General features: G+C 44.5%; 1 protein-coding gene across 5 annotated transcripts in view; it reads right to left on the reverse strand.

The window, feature by feature from the left end:
• FAM13B (family with sequence similarity 13 member B) overlaps positions 1-5701 on the reverse strand; it is a 109490-nt gene extending 103789 nt beyond the window's left edge. The window contains exon 1 of one of the 5 annotated variants that reach the window (XM_023735566.1): positions 5345-5612. The gene's annotated coding sequence lies outside the window, so the exon portion shown is untranslated. Of the gene's footprint in view, positions 1-5344 lie in introns of all 5 variants that reach the window. The other 4 variants (XM_023735567.1, XM_023735568.1, XM_023735569.1 and 1 more) reach the window with 4 other exon arrangements.
• Positions 5702-7078: the final 1377 nt, after the last annotated feature.

Genomic DNA, 7078 nt, shown 5'->3' on the forward strand with positions numbered 1-7078 from the left:
CAACTGGCATAACAAAGCTTATTAAGAAAATGTTCTGCATCCTACTTTGGTGACTGGCGTTGGGGGTCTTAAAACCTTGCAAGCGGCCATCTAAGATGCATCAACTGGTCCCAACCACCTGGAGCAAAGGAGAATGAAGAATACCAGAGACAAAAGAAAAGTAGTAGCCCAAGAGATAGAAAGGGCCACATAAACCAGAGACTTCATCAGCCTGAGACCAGAAGAACTAGATGGTACCTGGCTACCACCAATGACCACCCTGACAGAGAACACAACAGAGAGTCCTAGATGGAGCAGGAGACAGGTAGGGTGCAGAACTCAAATTCCAGTAAGAAGACCAGACTTAATGGTCTGACTGAGACAGGGGGTACGCTGGAAAGCATGGCCCCCAGATTCCCTATCAGCCCAGAACTAAAACAATTTCCGAGGCCAACTCTTCAGACAGGGATTGGACTGGACTGTGGGACATAAAGTCATACTCATGAGAAGTGTGCCTCTTAGCTCAAGTATATACAAGAGACTAAATGGGCAGCTTCTGTCCGGAGGTGAGGCTGGAAGTGAGAGAGGGTTAGGAGCTGGTTGAATGGACATGGGGAATCAGGGGTGGAAAGGAGGAGTGTGGTGTCACAGTATGGGGAAAGCAATTAGGGTCACATTACAATGTATGTACAAATTTCTGTATGGGAGACTAACTTGAAATGTAAACTTCATTTAAACTACAACAATTAAAAAAAAAAATTTTTTTAAATATCATTTGGGTTTATATACACCAGCAATGAAAAATCTGAAAAGAAAATTAGGGAAACAATTCCATTTACAACAGCATCTAAGAGAAACTGACTCAACAGCACCTAACAACAACAACTAAGAGAATAAAATGCCTAGGAATAAATCTAACCAGGGACATGAAGGACATATACAATGAAAACTATAAAACACTGCTGAAAAAGATTAAAGAAGACTTAAATAAATGGAAAGATAGTCTACGTTCATGGACTGGAAGACTTAATACTGTTAAGATGTCACTACTACCCAAAGCCATCTATAGATTCAATGCAATCCCATTAAACAGCCTTCTTTACAGAAATAGAAAAACCAATCCTCCACTTTATATGGAATAGCAAGAGGCCCAGAATAGCTAAACCAATGTTGAAAGTGAAGAACAAAGTAGGAGAACTCACACTTCCTGATTTTAAAACATACTACACAGCCACAGTAATCAAAGTAGCCTGGTACTGGTATAACAACAGACACATAGACCAATGGAACAGAACTGAGAATCCAGAAATAAACCCACACATCTATTTTTGACAAGGGTGCTAAGTCCATTTGATGAAGAAAGAAGAGTCTCTTCAATAAATCGTGCTGGGAAAATTGGATTTCCACATGCAGAAAAATGAAACAGGATCCATGCCTCACACCATATGCAAGAAAAAAATTCAAAATGGATTAAGGACCTAAATGTGCAAACTAAAACCATAAAATTCTTGGAAGAAAAAGCCAAAGCAATGCTGTCAGGCTTAGCTTTTAACAATGGATTATCTAATATAATAACAAGAGCACAAACAGCAAAAGACAAAATAAATAAGTAGGACCTCATAAAAATTAAAAACTTTTGTTCATTAAAAGACTTTACCAAAAAAAGTACAAAGACAAGCTACCGACTGTGAGAGTATCCTCAAAAACCGTACATCCAACAACAATATAATAACCAGAATATATATAAAACTTCAACAACTTAACAACAAAAAGACAAATAACCCAATCATAAAATGGGCAAAGGACTTGAACAGACATTTCACCAAAGAGGATATTCATATGGCCACCAAACTCAAGAAAAGATGCTCAGCAACAACAACCATCAAAGAGATGCAAAATCAAAATCACAATGAGATACCATTTCATTCCCACTACGATAGTCAAGATTAAAAAAAAGAAAGAAAGAAAATAACAAACATTAGCAAGGATGCGGGGAAACTGGAATCCTCATCAGTTGCCAGTGAGAACGCAAAATGGTACGGCCCTTGTGGAAAAGAGTGTGGCAGTTTCTCAAAAAACTAAAAACAGAACTACCATACGAACCAGCAATTCCACTCCTAGGTATACATCCAAAAGCTTGAAAGCAGAGACTCAAAAAGAGCCTTGTACACCAATGTTCACTCCAGCACTATTCACAATAGTCTAAAGGTAGAAACAACCTAAATGCCCAACAACAGATGGATAAACAAAGGTGGTACTTACATACAATGGAATACTACTCAGCCAGTAGGAGAATGAAGTCTTGATACATGCTACAATATTGATCGATCTGGAAGACATTATGCTGAGTGAAATAAATCAATCACAAAAGGAAAATACTGTGACCTCACTTACATAAAAAGACAAGAAAAAGCAAATGTACAGAGACCAAAATTTATTAGTGGTTACCAGGGAAAAAGAGGGGGGGTTAATAGTGATGGAAATATCACATTGTTAAAAGGTAGGGCTGCACAGCCAATTATCGTAATTATAGTAAATAAGCTGTACATGTGCAAAAAGTTGCATTGGCAAGTGTTGTGTAATAGATATATATTTATGAGGACAAAAAAAGTAGCCGCTGAGGCTGCTTATGTACAACCAAAAAACTCATGGGATTTGATACCTTCATCTGGAGGTTTACAGTTATGGTTTCACGGGACATTCCAGTCAACTGGCTTAATAACATGTTTAGTGCTTCTGTTCTACCTCTCAGTTTGTTGCATAGTGTCTGGGGTCTTAAAATCCTGCAAGTGGCCATTCAAGGCACAACAATTGGTCTCTATTCACCTGGAGCAACAGAGGAAGAAGGAGACTCAGGAATCAGAGGAGGATATGGAACGTGTGGCTAACTGCCTCCATGAACATGCCTCGTTTGCCATGCGACCAGAAGAACTTGATGGTGCCCAGCTACCATTACTGAACATTTTGATCAAAGATTCTACAGAAGAATCCTGATCAAAAGGGGCAAATGCAGAACAGAATTTAAAATTCTCATGGACTTCCAGACTCCTGGAGCCATGAAAGTTGGACGAACCCCTGCAACTACTACCCCGAGATAACCTTTTAATCTTAAACCAAAAATATCCCCTGAAATCTTCTTAAAACCAAACAATAGTTTAGCTTAACTAGTAAGAAATGTCTGACTTGAGCATTTGCTCTTTTAAGAACTATCTATATGGGATCAAATTGACAATAGCATCTCGAAAGATTAGATAGGAACCTTAGGGGGCTGTGAATTCATGTTAATAAGGAGAAGAACAACTCAGAAAAGGCAAGTAAGAATGGTTGCACAACTTGAAGAATGTAAACAATGTCACTAAATGGTACGTGTAGAAACTGTTGAATTGCTGTAATTTTTGCTGGGTATATTCTCAACAACAATAAAATAAATGCTTTTTTTTTAAAAGAAAAAGCAGTAGCCACAAAAGAAAAAAAAGTCGTTGGCATTTTATTGGTGGGGGAAAAACTGACAAGTCACCAAGTATTTATTTCAGCCACTTTCTCTGTCCTAAAACAGCATTCTAATAAAAAATACAGTGTAACACTTACTTCATCCAATGAAGAATTTTATGCCACTATGATATGCCTTTCTACTCCTTTCCAAGGACTTAACTTATGTTGTGTCACAGAAATCCCTAATTGGTAACAATTAAACTCGGAAAACACTGCCCCAATTTTAAAAACTGCACAGCTTTAAGAAAGATAGAAGAGGCTCCCAATGGATAAGCACATATGTCGAGTTCATTCAATTCCATTCAACAAGTAAGTGCACCAAAACCCCTTGCTGTCGAGTAGATCCCAACTCATAGCGACAGATGAGAACTGCCCCCTAGGGTTTCCAAGGAGCGGCTGGTGGATTCGAACTGCCAACCTTTTAGCTAACAGCCGAGCTCTTAACCACTGTGCCACCAGGGCTCCCTCTAGGCGCACCAAACCAAAACCAAACCCGTTGCCGTTGAGGCAATTCGGACTCATAACGACCGTATAGGACAGAGTAGAATTGCCCCACTGGGTTTCCAAGGAGCAGCTGGTTGATTCAAAACGCCGACCTTTTGCAGCCTTAGCTCGCTGTAGCTCTTAACCACTGTGCCACCAGAGCTCCTCTAAAGTACACCAAAAAAACAAAAACAAAACTCATTGCCGTCAAGTCTATTCCGACTCCTAGCGACCCTACAGGGCAAAGGAGAAATCCCTCATAGAGTTTCCAAAGAGTGCATGGTGGATTCGAACTGCCGATCTTTTCGTTAGCAGCAGTAGCTCTTAACTACTAGGCCACCAGGGTTTCCCTAAAGTGCACAGTACCTGTGAAAAACCCAGGCCAACAAGTACTGCAGGGTTGCAAAAAGGAATTAAAGACATAGCCTCACATTAACCCAGCCACAGAAAGTCAGTAATTCAAAATTATCCTCTAATGGCTGCCTCTAAAGGTAAGTGCACCCCAGTTATTTAATGTTCATAGTCTGCATTACCGTGATTCCGGTTGCCATTTTTAGACTGTCAACTTCTTGAAAGTAGGGTAAATGCCCAACTCTGGGTACTTTTTTCACTGATTAAAAGGTATACGTGGAAACCGAATAAAATTATGCAACTGTCTGTAAGTCAGTTTGGTTTCTAATTGATTATAGCCAAAAGGAGTTTACCAATTCCCCACTGGGCAAACGTGGCAACCGATTCAATTTCCTATAACCTTATCTTGGAAACCAGGCTCCCCATCTGATACTTAATGCTATACAAAGCATCCCTCTGGCCTGGCCCATGCGGAGTGCATTCTAGACAATCCCCAGTGCACCAACAGCCCAATTTTGGCTATACTGAGTGATTTAAGGAAGTCAGCAACCACTCATCTCACGTAATCTTAAAAAGGGGCGCAGTTGAGCCCGTAATAAACCACACTCTCATCTTTTTTTCTGCATCAACTTCACTGCTCAACATGAAGGAAGTGGGCAGGGGCATGGCGCAGGACTGGTGTGCAGTGGAGGCTAGCAAACAAATGTGGGTTGTTGTGCCTAATACTTTGGGGGAGCTAGGTGGTGAGGGAGCATAACCGCTCACGCGCACTGCAGCGGCTGAAAATCGCTGCCACACCCCCCCGGCAGCCTGGGGCATGTCTTCACCTTCCTCTTTCCCCAAATAGAAAGGGGACCCTCTCTAGGGAATGCACCGTATGCAGGACAATGTCCCTGGCTCCCCACCACCACCACCCACCTCTAAACGCAACGCCCTTGAGCCTGGCGCGGGTGGGACACGGTAGTGGGGGGCGGCGGGGGGCGCGCGGCGACGGGAGACCCGCGCATGCGCAGATACTGGTACCCGCCCGTTTACCTACCGTTGGAACCGCGACGCCCCGTTCCCCGGCCGCTGCCGCTTCTCCAGGACCCGCGGCGACGGCAAGAGGGCGAGAACTGAGGCCCCAAGTGACTCCGCGGCCGGCGAGCCTCTTCCCGGAGCGGCCGCTGACAGACGGCTGATTCGACAGCGGTGGCGGCGGGGCCAGCCCGGTAAGCGACCCTCAGATCCCCCCGGCGGCGGCGGCAGAGGCAGAGGCTGAGATGTGGGCGAGGGGACGGGAGCGGGGACGGGAGTGGCGGCGTAGGCAGCGTCTGAGGGACAGAGCCTCCCTAACGGCAAGCGGGAGGAGAGCGGATGGGGGAGGGAGGGCGGAGGCGGGGCCGGACGTGACGTGAGGGGGCGGGGCGGGGCCCGCTGGCGGGGGTGGGGCAAGCGCGATGTGAGGGCGGTTGGTACTCCCGTACCTCTTGCCAGCATCCCTGGAGTCTGCGGGTTAAAGAACCCCGGTGTTTACCCCAAATTTGGGCCCCTGAGTTAGGGTGCGAGAAGCCAGGCACGGGTCTGAGGGAAGTTGGAAAGGAGAAAGCAAACTGGGGAAGGGAAGTAGGAGCGATAAAGGGAAAATCCGGAAGACCCAGGTCGTTCCTCGTCTCTCTGTGCCTTAGAAAGTCGGAAAAACCCGGGATGCCCTTATCAGGGTGAGGAGCACAGAGACAACAGAAAACTGCCGGGGGCAGACCTAAGCGGTGACTCATGTTACCATTCCCAGCGATGTGGGTTAGATGGAAACGTCGGGGCTGCACCTGCCCGCCCTCCACCATTCCCCTTCACCCAAGGACCTAAGGACCTGAACTTGACTCCAGAGAGAACATATGTCTTTGGCGCCGAAAGGGTCTGGGAATATGAAAGTCGATAGGCTACCTGCTCACAATGAACTTCATATACTAAACAGAGCTTCAGAGGCTGAGCTGAAAGGCAGAAAGAATGAGGAGCTCTCTGAGTCTGTACTTGCTTGTATAGCCGCCCAGATCAATCCTGCAGCTCCCTCGAGCTCACAAAGGTTAGAATATTCAGCCAGTCTCTTTTTGCTTTAGTCTGTTGAAGGCGTTGAGATCTTCCACTGAGTAAAATGCAGTATTCTGCCTTTGGACTCCTTGACGGCGGGGTAGATCCACACCTGCACAAAGAACTCAGGGTGTCTGTAAAAATATAAACCACCACAATCCGGTTGTCCCCTACCTGCCCGGGCTGGAAGTTAGTAACCCGGAAAATGTAAAACAAGAACCCTCAGAGAATTTAGGACAAGATTTAAAAAAATACAAAAACGTCAGCCTATGAGATGATCTGTAAATGTGTTACAGAGGCCAGGATGGCCTCTTTAGAGTGACTAAAATAAGTCATCTGTAACCTAAGTGTCACATGCCCAGTTGATGCGGTCATAATAGAAGCGTAGGGTCCACAAAGCGTCTAGAACCAGCAGGGTCTGAATAAGAATGTATCTGTCCAGGAAAGAGGCCTAATGAGCAGTACTAATACCGGGCAGTTAAAAAGGTTAATTCAGATTCAGTTACTCGTTGAACAAATATTTACTGAGTGCTTACTATGTTCTAGTCTCTTACGATACATCAGCAAATAAGATCCCTGCCCTCATGAAGCTTACATCCTAGCAAATTTAAATTCTGGATATCCTTTAAGAACATACAAAGACCCACGCTCTGATACTCATCAAGTAATCTTTCAGAGGATCTCCAGAGTAAATCAACACAGCCAG

This window comes from Trichechus manatus, unplaced genomic scaffold (assembly GCF_000243295.1).
Source record: "Trichechus manatus latirostris isolate Lorelei unplaced genomic scaffold, TriManLat1.0 scaffold00080, whole genome shotgun sequence".
Lineage (NCBI taxonomy): Eukaryota > Metazoa > Chordata > Mammalia > Sirenia > Trichechidae > Trichechus > Trichechus manatus.